The following is a 16,434-nucleotide window of genomic DNA, read 5'->3' on the forward strand; positions in this document are numbered from 1 at the left end:
TGCTATATATTTCCATTGAATTATAGCAATAACTTCATTTTAACCCTTGTTTTCTACGGTTTTAGTAAATGGCGCTTGGCCCACTATGGTTCCGAACCCTTCAATTGGACTCAAGGGTAAACCTCGGTATAATGGTAAGAAAAATCCCGTGGTTTGTTTACATAGAAATGCACAACATACAGTAAGTGACATAAGATAATATACATTAAATGATGTAAAGCAAATCGCAATAGCTGTGTCTGTGCTCAGCTGGTCTTCTAATTTGGCGAGCCGGATGTGTTCTTCGTCCAGATCGTGTTGGAATTTGCGATGCACAAAGCGTAAATTACAGACAGTTTTTATCGGGATACTGCCAGTTGTCCCTGACAGCCCATCAATATTTATATCCCCTCCTTATTTCATTTTTCATCCGCAATCGTAAAAGTGGGCTGAGGTGAAGTCTTTTTGGTAGCACGGGTTTTCAATGCTCACATAAGTTGTGAAGGTTTCGGACTCCAGGCCCAGCGATTTATCGAATAGACCAGTAGGACTACTCATCTGGGCATGGAATTTGGCTGTGATAGAGTTAAGGCAAAATGGCCGGCTTAGCATTCGATTCACGAATACCACCCAGGCTGAAAGTCGGACTTGGAGCAATACAGGGGATGCACAATGTGCAGCAAATGTAAGACTAAGTGGAAAGATGCATCTCGGATCCGGTCTTCGAAAAGCAAGGTACACGACATGATATAATACACCATACATCATAGATCGGCAATCGCTGTGTCATGACTTAATTTGAGTCGCAGTCTCAAACGAGGTACTGTGCCGTGTGGTTCAAAACAAGCAGAACTCTACTTCAAAACAGTCAACAAGCCGTGGCGGATTAGGCCCTAACATTTACAATGTCTCTCTCAAAACCTTCAACCTCTTTAAACAAGCGCAAATTTAAAGAAGAGTGGGAAGAAGAGTTTTCTGTGTAACAAGTGGAGAAAGTTTTCCAACAAATGGAAAATGATTGCTTATTGTCTGCTAATCCAATGATTGTTGATGTGCGAAGTGTGCATTTGAATTTACAGTTGGACGTTACAGAAATGCAAAATGACACAGTCATTAAAAGTAGGTGTCAAGGTCTATTTGGCTCAAGAATTTTTGAAGTACTGCCAAAATCAAAATACCCGAACCTTCGTAAATTTGGTTCCAAAATATTAGCCATGTTGTGCTCCACACATATATATGTGAACAATTATTCTCCTTAATTAAATATGTTAAATCAGAACGTAGGTCTCGTTTGAGCAATGAACATTTGTCAGCAATATTAAATGTTACTCTGACGGATGAAGAACCAGATTTTGAAGACATCTGCAGACAGTAAAATAATGAGGCTACAACTGCGTACTGGAATCCGCCAGAGAACGGTCCGAAACAGCTGTGTTTACATCTCCAACCCTTCCAACTTTTCCCTGTACCACTGGTTGCTGTACTTTGAGTCGCAGGGTGCCTTTCCATGCCATACATGATATGACACCATGTAAGTGAATGACATAACAATGTGAAATAATATAGCATACATTACATCAGTGGTCGGGATTTCATGCAGCAAGCGGTAGCTTACGTCATACTTTTGCAGCGGCAGTTCCAGGATAGACAAGTAGTTGTAACACTGGCGATCAGCATGTCTGTTTCCAAACCATTAAACGTAAAGAGTGCACCAAGACGAATATTTGTAGAAGATTGGGAATAAAAATTCTTTTGTTGTGCACAGGAAGAAAATGTATTTTTTTTTAATGTTCTGAACTACTTAAAGAGTTTCATATTAGGCTACCACCATAAAAAGGCATTATACAAAACTCCATTGTCACGTGTACTTGCCATAATATTAATACTGATTAAAAAAAGCGTTGCCGAATATAATTTTTTGATACTATAACATTTTGAAACTTTGCAAAGAATCCTAAATAAGGGAAAATTGCTGAGATTTTAAAAATTCCCGAAAATTAACTACAATTCAAATATGCACTCTTTAGGTCACTTCGTGCTAGATTTATTTCAATGTTCGACTCGACATATACAGGGTGATTCACGAGGATTTACCGTCCTTTACAGAGCTTCAGAGCTCCACTAATTTAAAGTTGTTTGTAAAATACGTTTTTTCTTTAGTTTGGAGGTAAACGAATAATACAAATAGAGAATGAACCATTCAGAAGTATCATTTCTTTAATTTGCAAGTATTATGAAGTTAAAAATTTGCTGTGAAGACTTTAGTTGCTTCGTACAGACATCTTTTTCTATTTTTAACTAGAAAATTACATTATTCTAGCACACTTATCACAACAATTACTACAGATCCCACCACTTCCACCGACTTAATTATTTGCAGTTCAATTTTGCATCCTAATTAACAGTCTTGGTGAGTTTACAACAAATTTTCAAAATGTCGCCGTCCGTTTGAGTACACTTGGCCGCACGCTTGTGAACGGCACTCGTCGCTCTACGTAACTGGATACGGCTATCTTTGATTTCCGTAGCGCTCGCGCTGGCTGCTTACTGCACGCTGACCAAGATCACGCGTTCACAGCAATGCGTTCCAATAACGAATCGTAATCCTGTAAATATTGAGAATAGGACCCATGTTTATATGACATTTTTTGCTCAGAATGTCTTCGAATATAAACTTCGTAAGGGACAGTAAATCCTCGTGAATCATCCTGTATATGAGAGCAATTAAAAAAATGGAATCCGTTAAATGTAAAGTGCGCTCCCGATTGACGGACCAACAGTTATTTGAGCAATTACAAATTGCAACTTATGATGGAGAACCAGATTTCACCGTAGTTCGGTTAATTATTTACAGACTATACGGGCGAGGTTCAGTCCTCTTCTCCCCTCGTCTTGCAAGGCGGACTGCGTTTCATATGACGTCACCTACGTTGACGTTTAGTCGACGACTGCATTATATGATATGATACAACATAATTATGTTGAATGATTAAAACAACATACGTGGCACAATATCGTACAGCATAGGACACATGGCATAATACAAGACACATGCTATGTTATAGCTAGGGATCGTACTTTGTCCTAAGAGGCTACAAGGTTAAGTATTAACTGGAACTTTTAAATTTGACGACGCGCTTGAATATACAAGAGAAGTGCTTGACTGGTGGCTCACGCGTCTTCCATTTGGTCAAGTTGGGCAGAACAAAGTATGGACAACTGTAACAACCGCACATTAATATATATATACAATTTAAATTATTTATGTAGGCCTACATTAGAATATGCTATTATACTATTTAAACTATCACAAAGAATGTAGGCCTACATTGATCACACATTATTTACACTTTTATGTACAATGTTGTGTATTGTAATGCGAAATGTTTTATTTAATAATGACTATCGCCTATTTATTTTGTAAATAACGTATAATAGTGTAAATATGTTCGATCAACGTAAGTCCACATTCTTCATAATAGTGCAAATAGTAAAAATAACGTATTCTAGTATGCATAGTGTAAAGGGATTGCCAGACATTGACTACTTTAAAAGCCGATTGCTACAAAACTTATTTTCGTCTCTAGAATACGATCTATTTTCAAATATTATTTTTGTAAAAATATGATTTCTATTTTTAATATATCAAATTTCCTTCATTATGTTAATCAGTCCTTTGTTCCAAATTATGTTATTTAACGCTAATTTGTAATTGTTTAACTCTTAGATCTACATATAGCTATCAAAAACACATGAAAATTTGGTTTTACTATTATTAGGCCTACGGTTATTATTATTATTATTATTATTATTATTATTATTATTATTATTATTATTATTATTATTATTATTATTATTATTTTGTTTTCTGTATTGCTGGTATTTTTAATATTATATGCTATGTATTTTTATATTGGCTGAGAGGCAGATAAGGCCTTAAGGCCATAACTCTACCAGTAAAAATAAATAAATCAAGTAAATGAATAAAGAATTTAAATATTGCAGGAAAGGTCATAGTAGTAAAATTTTTTATCAAGAGAATGCAATGTGAATTGTCTGCGGGGTCTAGTTTTGAATCATGAATAGAACGTCAACTGCACACAAACAAAATGAAAATGTTACCTAAAGCCTAGGTTTTTCTGAACCGACTCATGCGATGTGCAAGATCGCCTCGCACAAATCCGGACTATACGAGAGATAGTGAGTGGTTTCTATAGCTGCGAGGTGCGCAGAACTCACACCTCGCAGCTATAGAAACCAATCACTATCTCTCGTGTAGTCCGGATTTGTGCGAGGCGATCTCGCATATCGCATGCGTCGGTCCAGAAAAACCAAGGCTTTGTAATAGTCTACCTGTGTCGCGCTCGAAACTTGATGTCACGTCAATATAGTCTATGAACAAATAACTTTACCTCCGTATGCCCTAGGACAGAATACGGTTCCTAGTTATAACAACACACGCATGTCATAATATAACATATCATAAATGACACATAATATATAATTATCACGATACAACATAAGATGAATGTTATGATGCAACATAACATAGGTGTACTTGACATGATATAACACAACGGTATGTAGTATGATATAACACAACATGTATGACATACTATAATATACGTGCATGGCATGATACAACAGAACCTAAAGTACATGATATGATGCAACACATTATGCGTGACATGATACAACGCAACATTCAGTCTTAGAAAAAGGTTTCGTCGCACTCAAACTTTATAAGTCCCAGAAAGGAGGCAGTGCGCATGATCAGACATACAACTAAACAAAACTAATTTTTTTACCTCAACTAGTCCTTCTCTTGTGAACCAGGTCGCTCGTCCTCTGATCATGCGCACTGCCTCCTTTCTGGGACTTATAAAGTAACTGTGCGACAAAACGTTTTCCTAAGACTGTACATAACATGATACATTACAAAATACACGACATAATATTATAACATAATATGAACATGATATAACACAACTTACATAACATGATACAACGCAATATAGGTTGGACAGAACACAAATACATGACATAGTACAAGACAACATACATGTCATGATACAATAGAAAACACATGATATGATATAACACAACATACATATTATGATGATTAGAGATGAAACAATTCCTTCGTAAACACGATACCAGCGTATATGTGACTCGAGTATTGTACACTTAGCGGCAAAAAGAATGGGCCGACTCTTGGTCGATAGAAATGCTAAGTTCTATCGCGCGGTTCACTCGTGTAAACGTAACCCAGTGCAAGGCATTGCTGTGGTGTCTCTTCATTGAAAGTCATCCGTCTATAATGTAATAAACCTTACGAGCAATGTGTGGCCCAGTGTTAAGAAGTCTAACATCCGTGTCAGAGGTTGTGAATTCGCCTCCTGGTACCTTAAATTTTTTTTTTTTTTAATTTTTACTTAATTTATTAGTTTAAATGTGAAATGGCATTTGTTAACAAACTTCGTTATGCCTGTCTTGTAAAAATTTTATTGCCCATCATCTGTAGGCTATTAATAGGTGAGACCTGACCTGTATAAACAAAAATACTTGTTTCACATCCTAAAAAAACGGACGCATATCAAACACAAATAAATAATTAAATTAACAAAAACAAACAATTTGTTAATATATTAACAAAACAAGGCTGTGGTGGGGACTAGCATCTCGTCCACAAACCACCTGCGTCAACATCTGCCCTCATTATGCGCGGCATGGAGTCCACAAGATTATGAAAGAAGTCTAAATTCTTGGCCATCTTCTCCCTTGCATCTAGAACTCTGTCCCACAATTCCTCAGGTGTCCGAACGGGTGGTTGTTCTGCCCAATTAGAGCGTAGGATCCTTTTGACTGCAGCCCACAAATTTTGAAACGGATTCATATCTGGTGAATTTAGAGGCCAGTCGACTGGGTCGACATCACGCCTCCTCGTAAACCATCTTTGAATCCGGTTGGCGGTGTGTATCGGATGATTATCCTGCTGGAAGAAAAGTGTTCCTTCTGGATATCGTTTTCGGGCGGAAGGGATCATTACATTTGCCAAAATGTGTTCGTAGACTTCTGCCGTAAACAGACCGTGGATGCGTTCCAGAAGTCCTGCCCCATCGTATGACATCCACCCCCAACACGCGACCCTCACGCGAAGCGTATCGGTGGTGATTCATACAATAAACTAGGGCAGTACTATCATTGCTATTGGAGACAATTACCTCGTCGGAGAAAATGACATTTCTCCAAAGTCCTGTCGGAGAGTAGCATACACAGAATGTTACTGGAGACAATTACTTGGTCGGAGAAAATGACAATTCTCCAATCGAAATCCTACCGGAACCAGGGCAATGAGTTATTGTTTCTGTACAATCTTCAAGCGTAATGACGAGACAGAACGTTATATTAACAGAAAGCAGTATTGCTTAAAAGAGAGAGAGGGAGGTTTATTATTTATTAGAGTTTGGGCATATTCTAAGACATATCGCCACATAATTATAGCTTTGCGAGACACATATGATGGCAAATTTGTAATAAAAAAAAAAGAAGATTGGGGGACATTCGAATCTTGAGCTACTAGTACTAACGTGTTCAATATACCAATGCCGTAACAACTTACGCTACTGCTACTGTTTATATCAGTTCGGCATAATACATGGTTTTCCTGTTCATATTCGCTCCGGTCGATTTTGTATTTATCAATTTTATTATTATTTCACACTTCAAGGGCCCTGATGTATCTAGAATCAACCCGCCATTCGATTTTATTACATATTTTAGCCTCTTAAACAAAATACAGCAAATTTAAATGGTTTAATTATGTGTTACCTAGTGAACTACAGCGTTGGCGAGACGAGCAAGCGCAGTGTATGTCTCTGGAACTTAGAAATTGTCGGCCGGCCCATTCTTTTTGCAGCTAAGTGTACACTGACGTGAGAGGAAAGGGGTTAGAATTGTTTTCTGTACCGTCTGGTTACAGCAATAGTGCTGAACTGTGGTGCTACGTGTCCACTGCGGTAGTAAGTGAGCGATTCGATTTCTAACCTGTAGTGCAGTGTTATTGTCATTACTTTATATAATATTAAGTCATTCTAATATATGTAGGCTTTAGTTAAACTGTACACTGCATAGAGGACTACCAAAAGGAACAACTTTACATTGGTTATATTTCACTACAAATTTTCCCAACAGGTAGTGCGCAATCTTTGTGTTCCACTTAAGTATACTGTAATCTGTATGTCTTAAACCTGTTCTTTGGTTAATCTGACTGCTGTGTAGAATTCAGACACATCCACATTGTATGGTTGAAGCGTAGGCAACCTCGTGTGCATGGAAGTAATTGTTTCATCTCTAGTGATGATATAACACAACATAGTACATGACATGATACATCAAAACATAGTGTACATGACATGATACAACACAACACAATACATTACTTGATATAATATAACTTAGTACATGAAGTGATAAACATTAACATACATGACATAATGCAATACATAAAATATACGTACGTAACAAAAAACATTGCAATATAGCCTACATGACACGATACAGTACGACATAAATGACATAATGCAATAAAACATACATAACAATCACACGTTTAGCATCCCACCACAACCGTAATACACGTTCACAGCATAACCTTGTTCTATCAATTCCATATCATCAAACATCTCTCTACTCTGCTTCCTTTACAACACACACAGCCCGTTCCTGGAATTCCTTGCCGCAGGAAATCAGGAGCAGTCGGAGTCTAAAATCTTTTAAGTACACTCTACACTTTTTATTGAACAGAACTAGACTCTTGCGGAAGTCTCTAAATAGTCTTAAATGATCAAGATTTTTTTTTCTCCTGTCTTTTCATTTTTTTTTCCTTTTTTAATATCTCGATATATTTTCTTTTTTTTATTATCTCGATATATTACTTAATCATTTATATATATTTGCCATATAGTACGATTTTGCTTTTCAACTGTTTATATCTTATAATCCACATATTATATTGCTGTTAGTATATTAACATAATATATCTCAAGAGAATTAATCTTCGAATTTATCTCGAGCAGTTTATGTTTTATAAATTATGTATATATATATATATATATATATATAATTATGAATTTAATTTCTTCCTGTAACCACTACAGGTTGCCATCGACAAAGAGTACCATGATACAATAGAGTAAAAGCCTTGAGGCTTAGTGATAAATTGTTGTTAGAGTGAAAAATAAACAATTTGAATTATATTGAAACACATGATGTTAAACGAAGTAACGTCAAGGAGATGCGAATTAGTCACGGTCCATATTATATATATTTTCCCCTTATGTTATGTAACTGATTTTGATTATATGTAATTTTCTACTTTATTTTTTATTCTCCTTATATTATGTATCTAATCTCGATTATTTGTAATTTTCCACTATATTTTATGTAATTTCCAAGGTATTTTCTTTTGTGTTGTTTTGTAATCTACCGTGTAATTTTGTATTTCATATAATATTTTTGAAACCTGGTTGAGTGGAAGAGAAGGTCTTATGGCCTTAAATCTGCCAGGCAAAATAAAACTACTACTACTACTACTACTACTACTACTACTACTACTACTACTACTACTACTACTACTACTACTACTACTACTACAGAGGTATATGATATTATACAACATAATACATAACACAACACAATATATCGTGATGCGGGGCGATTTAACGTGACGTGACGTCATGTGATGCGACTCGACATATGTAACATAACTTGCATAAAGATGCCTATAGTTTTCGTTTTGGTTGAAAACCATGCCCTTAAAATTGAATCGTTCTGTATATAGATTCCTTGATGCATAATATGGACATGCACTTTGCATTTATTTGATACTTTTCTTACATTGCATGGTGACCACATCTCTGAAGATAAATCAAAGGCGAGCTGCAGAGAATTTCTAAACATAGACTCGGCGCGTGGGCTTGATCAGTGTCCCAGACCCTCTCATTTACACATGTTTAATTAATTGTGAGTTGACCCCAAGTCGACCCGGGAGCGGGACCCCTAGTCTAGTTTCTCTCAACTACCGAGTAATGGAGTTATAAGTGAGAGGGGTTGAGGGTGGAGGAATGCGCCTGGCAAGGAAGGGCTTAGCGTCAGCATCGACACACGGAATTAAACTGAAGCTCTCTGTGCAGCAGGAGAGTTCATCATCAGGCCACCCGAGACATGAGCCTCCCCACGAGATTCTCTTCCAAAATAGCGACAAATTATATTGACGCAGCAACCATCCTGTGTATATATGCAGTCTTGAGTCTCTCTTACACTATAGTACGGTCGTGCTCAGGTACGCGTGTCCCGGAAGGACTCTACTATTTCGAACCTCGTCTGCACTGACCGCCAGCGTAGTCTACCAACAACGTCACCATTGTCTCTATAATTTATCGTCATAAACAAATAGAGATATAATTATAATGTGTGTTTTGTAATTCAAATCAGATTCCCCTGACGTTCTCATTATTTTTATTATCGTTCTATCATCGTATTTTCCTTCTGCAGTTCAAAATTATTATTATTATTATTATTATTATTATTATTATTATTACTATTATTATTATTATTATTATTATTATTATTATTATTATTAGTGCAATATGCCATAGGAGTACGGGAGATTATGTTACATGGAAATTGCATACCACAAATAGAAGATTACTTGTATTTTGGGGAAGGAAACAATCACTAGAGACCGGATTTTAAAGGGAATATTTTTCATCAAAAAAGGACACAAAAAGGGAAGTTATACCCAAAAAAGGGACTTGAAAAAGGACTATATTACTCCCCCAAACACACTTCAGAACATTCATGGATATACATGGCACGCACAATCTTACATTTGTCTCTTCACAACACAAGGAAAGTGTTGTATTTAATATAGTCAAAAAAGGACTTCAGAAAGAACTATATTACTCCCTCAAAATGTTACTATTTTAATTGAAGACACACTTCAGCACATTCATGGATAAACATAGCATACACAATCCTATAGGCCTATTTATCTCTTAACAACATAAGGAAAGTGTTGTATTTGATCACATTCAACATTTCAGTATGTTTTAATATGATTCTGCCTCTTTGAATGCAGAATATCTTTATAAACAGAAAATGACCGTTCAACATCAACTGAAAGCAGAGGTGAAAATTTTCAATGTCTGGAATCAGAAGAAGACCGATATTTATTTTCGCTTGCTCAGGAAGTTATAGGCCTATCGGAAAACATATACCAAAATTATCTAATGTTTTACGATATTCTGTCAAAAAGGACCAAAATAAGATATGTTTTAAAAAAGGGGGGAAGGGAATATGGACTAAAAATGGGATAAAAGGGAAGTCAAAACCACATAATTTGGTGGGTGAAAGATAGTTTTGAACATCATAATTAATTATTTCATGTTTCGTGTTAAAATAAAAAAAAGGGATTCCCTTTAAAATCCTGTCTCTAATGATCACCAATTAGGAACATGATTCTTTATTCATAAGAGAATAAAATCAGAAGTAAAAAAGGTCGAATATATCAGTGACAGGTTATCGTATTTAGTACTTAAGGGTAGATGGTGCGATACCGTAGTTATAAATTCTCACGCTCCTACAGAACAGAAAGAAAACCATATAAAGAAAATCTTCCATGAAGAATTGGAACACACTTTTGAGCAGTTATCTAGATATCACACGAAAATTTTATTGGGGGAATTCAATGCTAAAGTAGGACGGGAGGATGTCCAACGCAGAACTGCACACATTGTATTCTTCACCTGACATAATTAGGAACATTAAATCCAGACGTTTGAGATGGGCGAAACCAGGAATGCATATAGAGTGTTAGTTGGGAGACCGGAAAGAAAAAAAACCTTCGGGGATGCCGAGGTGCAGATAGGGGACATTATTAAAATGAATTTGAGGAAGGTGGAATATGATGGTAGAGATGCTCAGGATAGGGACCAATGGCGAGCTTATATGTGAGGGTGGCATTGAACCTTCGGTGAACGTGTATAAAATCATTGAAAAGTCTTTGGTAGTTTCCGTAGTTCAAAAAGAAGTTTAAATAAAGATTTATAACTATCACTTTACATTAACATCACAATCATCATCGTCAGTACTTCGTCTTCGTCATCATCATCATTACCATCACTGTCACCACCAGCATAACCACCAACACAACTAACATCATATGATTTCAACATCAGCCCTATACATCCTTAAGTTCTTACAACTGTTTACATGTTGAAAATCGAACCCGGGTTAACTTTGGTTTGAGCAAACTACGTAAATTTATGTTATGGTACATATTTTGTAATACGTAAAGTAGCTGTAGAGTTGTCATTGATTTGAATGCATCTATCTATAGTGTAAATCGGTCTTCGTAGTACACTACGGAGCATGCCGGTATCATTCCATCTCTAAATACTTCCTTTCTGCGTAAATCTGAAGTTAATGTCTATTCTCATTAGAGTCGACAGTTAACACAACTAAAATTAGACTAAAATCTGCTAACACAATATCGGAACTGAATGAGATTTATGTTTCCCGTGAATAAACACACGGCAATAACATTCTCACCTCTTATCTGGGGAATCTATTACGGTTACTATTCAGTGCTCCGTCTACGACTGTCTGTCTGACTGAGGCCTACCATAACCAACCCGGTTCTGGATTCACACATTATTTCTGAACCTCTACACTTTCTAAATTGTATTCATCTCAAATTGCTCATCACATGCGAATCCTTCGCATACCAAGAAGGTAATAAATTAAATTGTGTATCAACGTATTTATTCTAAGTCGTCCTTTCTTAAGTTGGTTGATATTTCCTACAAAGCGATTCAAAGAGTTAAACTGACAATTAAATCTTAGTCTTCTGCTCAAAGGCAGGTATTTCATTACCTCAGCATCCCCCTCAGTCTTCCCTATTTTCAGCCCTCTCTTAGTTTCCGCATTCTAAAGTGTCAGTGAAGTGTGTCATAGTGTCAGTGCAGTGAGTGAGATCAGAGTGAAGTGAAAGCAATCAATGAGTACCTGTACCAAAATAATACACATGTATATATATGTTAGGTTGTGATGGAAAATTAGGTTTATTTATTAATTAGGTTATTTAACTAATAATTTTAATTGTAATTAGGCAATTTTCGTAATTAAGTTACCACCGTCACCAGGTGTTTGTCCATTTGCCGTGTAAATAAATACATACAAAAATTAGGTCCATATAGTACCTTAATACTGCTTATCATTTCTGATATCTTCTTCTACTCCGAACTCTTCTCCTGTTTACCATTCCTTCCAGTGCATTCTTCAGTAAGTAGTTTCTTCTTATCTAATGACCCGACCGATTTCTTTTTCTCTTCCTGATCATTCTTTCTCCACCCACTCTTTCTAGCAAAGCTTCATTTCTTATTCTGTCTGTCCATTTCACACGTTCCATTCTTCTCCATATCCACATTTCAAATGCTTCTAGTCGTTTATTTTCATTTCGTTGTAATATCCATACTTCTGCCTCATACAACGCCACACTAAATGCAAAGCACTTAAGTAGTTTCTTCCTTAGTTATTTTTCCAGAGGTCCACAGAAGATGTTGTTTTTCCTATTAAAAGCTTCAACATTTCCTTTTTAACATCATACAGAATAAGACTGAAAAAAAAACAAGTTTTGTTACGTTATCGTTGCACATTTGAATTCTGCTTTCGTAAAATGTAGAAAATTGCCACATGTTCAAATTTTTAACAATGGACAAAACACATTTTGAAACGATGCTCATTATTTGATTCATCGATGTGAGTGGAGGGTGTGAAAACATATACGATGACGGAAATATCGCAAATCATTCTTAACACTATTAATGTCATATATAAAATAATATGGTAGAAATGCCACGCACAATTTGCTGAAGGGCAGATGTTCCTTTAAACAACTGTATTCATAATAGGCCTAGTTGTAGTGACAAAATTGTGAAGATTTACTCGTATGATCTAATTCGCGCAAACGTTTTTATTTTTCACTTCATTATTCTTGAGAAAATCTGTATCAGATGCTAATAGTTTTTATTATTTAAATTTCAAATAATCTTCGTTATTTTACACATGCAAATCAGAGTCTTGCAAATATACGGTATACAGGGCACATATTAAAGAGTTTCCACTTGTAAACAATATTACATATTTGGATAGTGTTTTGTTAAATAATTCGACGCGTATGTAAGTTATACAACATTATTACACTCTTTTCTCTTAGTTGGTTATTTAACGACGCTGTATCAAAACCAGGTTATTTACCGTCGATGAAATGGAATTTGGCGAGATGAGACGGAGGATTCGCCATATATTACCTGATATCCGCCTTATGGTTGGGGAAACTCTCGGAATAAACCCAACCAAGTTATCATCCCAACCCGCGACCGAGTGCAACTTCTGATCAGCAGGTTAGCGCCTCAGCCGACCGAGCTATGTCGGTAGCCCTACATTCTGTTTCCACATGTTACATAAGACACTTATGCACCGTAAAATTCGATATGAAGCTATAGTTGATCAATAGTGTTAAATATCGATCTCTGTAGGAAGAAAAGACTTCTTTTATATATGTGCATAACATCGGCAGGCCGATAAAACGGCCTCGTGGGTTTAAAAGGGTTAAGGGACAACATAAGCTCATTCAGACAAGGTTATACACCGAAATCTCTTGTGTTAGCTGTAAAGCTTGTTGGTGATACTAATGTTGAAGTAATAATGGATATAAGGGAACATGCATTCGCCGCTATGAAGGTAACTTCTTCACACTGTTTATACAGGGTGTCTCAGGAGAAATGTAAAATACTTCACGATAATGTAGTTTGGGTTAACCAACATCGGTTTAACCTGATATCCCTATGTCCGAACTGTAACGGTTGGGGAGAAATACTGGAACGTCTTGCGGTTCCCCGTACTATACTTGGCGTGTTACGCCAGATCTTTTGCACACGACAGCATCTGGGCACCGCAACGTTAGCGCAACAAAAACAACTGAATACACATTCACTTAAAGAGCTCCATCTAGCTGTATGATTTCCCGCTTTTACCGGATGGTATCTGAAACTGGCAAGCTACCAAATGTTTCATTGAGGTCGGAAAGAGAACAGGTACCGTTATCTGATATGAGTTTACAAATATGTATGGAATCAATAAGAAGGACAACCTTAGTAATCTGTCCTGTGTAATTATTTTGTTTTCTTACTGAGTCTGTAGTCAATAATGAAATAAAGATGCAGCATTTTCAATTATTTATCATAGGCCTATCACAATGTCCTAAAACGTAGAAATACGTCTATAATGCCTCTCTCCATTAAAAGTTCGTCCATCAATAATTTCCCAACTTTTACATTTCGGACACGGGTCTATATATAGTAATCTCAGACCTCGAGTGATATTTATTAGGATTATTTCGTGAATAAAATAAAAATGCAAATGCTATATCCCTAAAATTTTCTTACAAAATGTTAATAATTGTATATTTATGAATACTTAACCTATTCAGACATTGTGAAATCGAAATAGATGAATAACGATTACTGTAATATAGACTTTGAGTGTTATTCAATAATGCCAATTGAGGAAAGCGAAATACAGGTATAAAAATGTTAATTACAAGTACTGCGCTTTTCTCTTGTTATTATAACAATAATAGGTTTTCATTATCTGCTGAAATCATAATTTAATTTAAACATTTTATAGTATAATTACAAATAACCTGATTAATACATTAATTAAATGAACAATTGTTATCAACGAGTGTCATTTTCTTCAGATACAGTGGACATGGAATTAGAAGATGAAGATGTAGATGTGGAAGTACCATTTCGCATTTATTTAGTACAGTGGGTTCATGCTCTTCGATTTACGCGGAAACAATTGGCGACACTGACTAAACAAAAGAACGACCATGCGATTAATTGATAGTGATAAATCGAGCTGCAGAAATTATCTCGATGTATGACTATGATTGGTTGGAATTCAAAATTTCATTACACTTCATTGGCCGAAAATAGAATTACATCATATAAACGAAATAGGTTAATACGATGTAGATTAATCCAAATTACATTATCCTGAAGTGTTATACATTTCTCCTGAGACACTATGCATGTGTAATAGCTCAAAATATTCGATAATGCATAATGACTTTATAAATCAATCTACAATAACGAAAATTATGATGATGAGATAATCTGAAATGCGTTTGTAGGTAGCTGGCATAATTATGTATGAATTGTGAGTTTTGCATATGTACGCAGATAGTAATATAAAATGTAATACTTATATTAATATTTCATCCTCTGATATCCCACCCCACATATTAAAAGCATGAAGTTCAAAATGTATGAATTCTATCAGCAGTCGAACTTTGAAAATAGGTCCACAGTTAGAAAACATTATCACACTTCCAAACTGCAATATACAGCGGAGTCTGTCGCTGAAGTTGGAATGACTGTCTGGGGATCTTCATTCATCTTGATTTATGCATATACCGCTGCAGTTTCTCGTGCAATTCAAACCTATGCAATGAATTTCTGAATCGCGTCTGTATTTTATTATATGACGGTAGAACTGAAATGCGTAAGCCTACATCTATTTATGCGAAAATCCCAATAGAATAGAATACTGTGAGCTAGAAATTCGTTCCTTTTTTTCTATAAATATTCATAAACCTATTGAATTTAAAGTCTCATTTCCCTACCTACATAAATATTTTACTGTACATTCCTCGACTAATCTCTGTAAAACTAGTTAAAGGTGAACAATACATTACACAAAGTAAGACAAAAAAATTGTAATTTTGCGACCCTCTGAGGTATAAACTATGAGAATGCTATGCAGTCTGGCACTGAGAAGAATTCCATGGGCACAGATAGGCCTATCTGTTACTTGAATTTATAATCTCTGATGATATTACGATGGACAAGAGATTTTAATATCAGGGTGTCACTACTTAATTTAATCTATACTAATAATAAATCTGTAGCCGAAATTTTTCTCATAATTTTCGATTTTCCAAAAATAATTGGTCCTAACATATATAATTAACCACCCTGAAACCGAAAATCGCATTTTCTAAATTTTTGTTTGTATGTCTGTCTGTATGTTTGTTACCTTTTCACGCGATAATGGCTGAACCGATTTATATGAAAATTGGAATATAAATTAAGTTCGTTGTAACTTAGATTTTAGGCTATATGGCATTCAAAATACTTTATTTAAAAGGGGGTTATAAGGGGGCCTGAATTAAATAAATCGAAATATCTCGCTTATTATTGATTTTTGTGAAAAATGTTACATAACAAAAGTTTCTTTAAAAATGATTTCCGATACGTTTTATTCTTTACAAAATTTTGATAGGACTGATATTTAATGAGATAAATTAGTTTTAAAATTAAAATA

General features: G+C 35.5%; 1 protein-coding gene across 4 annotated transcripts in view; it reads right to left on the bottom strand.

The window, feature by feature from the left end:
- LOC138693158 (lachesin-like) overlaps positions 1–16,434 on the bottom strand; it is a 1,789,721-nt gene that overhangs the window by 739,595 nt on the left and 1,033,692 nt on the right. The gene's annotated exons all lie outside the window — the stretch shown is intronic.

The sequence above is a fragment of the Periplaneta americana genome, chromosome 17, assembly GCF_040183065.1.
Source record: "Periplaneta americana isolate PAMFEO1 chromosome 17, P.americana_PAMFEO1_priV1, whole genome shotgun sequence".
In the NCBI taxonomy this organism is placed as follows: domain Eukaryota; kingdom Metazoa; phylum Arthropoda; class Insecta; order Blattodea; family Blattidae; genus Periplaneta; species Periplaneta americana.